Source organism: Nanorana parkeri, unplaced genomic scaffold, assembly GCF_000935625.1.
Source record: "Nanorana parkeri isolate BGI_ZX_2015 unplaced genomic scaffold, ASM93562v1 scaffold911, whole genome shotgun sequence".
NCBI lineage: Eukaryota > Metazoa > Chordata > Amphibia > Anura > Dicroglossidae > Nanorana > Nanorana parkeri.
In genome coordinates, this window is record NW_017307179.1 from 346923 (window position 1) to 347495 (window position 573).

The following is a 573-nucleotide window of genomic DNA, read 5'->3' on the forward strand; positions in this document are numbered from 1 at the left end:
CAAAAGGCCGAGGTCTAATGAAAGCCATTTTCCTCTTCGTTGAATGATGTTTTTTTTTTTTCCACCCTTTTATTGTCATATAAACGCATTTTCTTTTTTTGTTCTCCGAGCCGCGCCATTTGTGAAGAACGAGTGTCCCGGAGCTATTATCGCAACAATGGGAGCCGGGGGGGTTTGGCTGACGCGAGGAAGAGCTGCCGTTCGAGGACAAAGCCCGGTGGAGGCCATCTTGAAAGCCGGAGGCTCTCGGAAACATGGAGGCCACTCGCGACGTTACCCTTTATTTGTCCGTTTATGGGGCTGAGCGATGGAGAACGGACATTTCTGGCGGCCTTCAGAAACCGACCGGCTTCCTGGATTCGTTTTCGGGACCGGAAGGGTCAAAGGTTGAGTTGTAAGAAAACTTTTTTTTTTTTTTAATACAAAAGGATGAGGTGATGACGAGTAAATAGATACCCAACATGCCCGGTTTGGAAATTGCGCGCAGCCCTGAAACTGCGACAGAATTCAGTACCCCAAAAAAAGTCCATAGACGACGCTTTAAAAAAAGAACTATGAGGGGGAGGGGGGGGG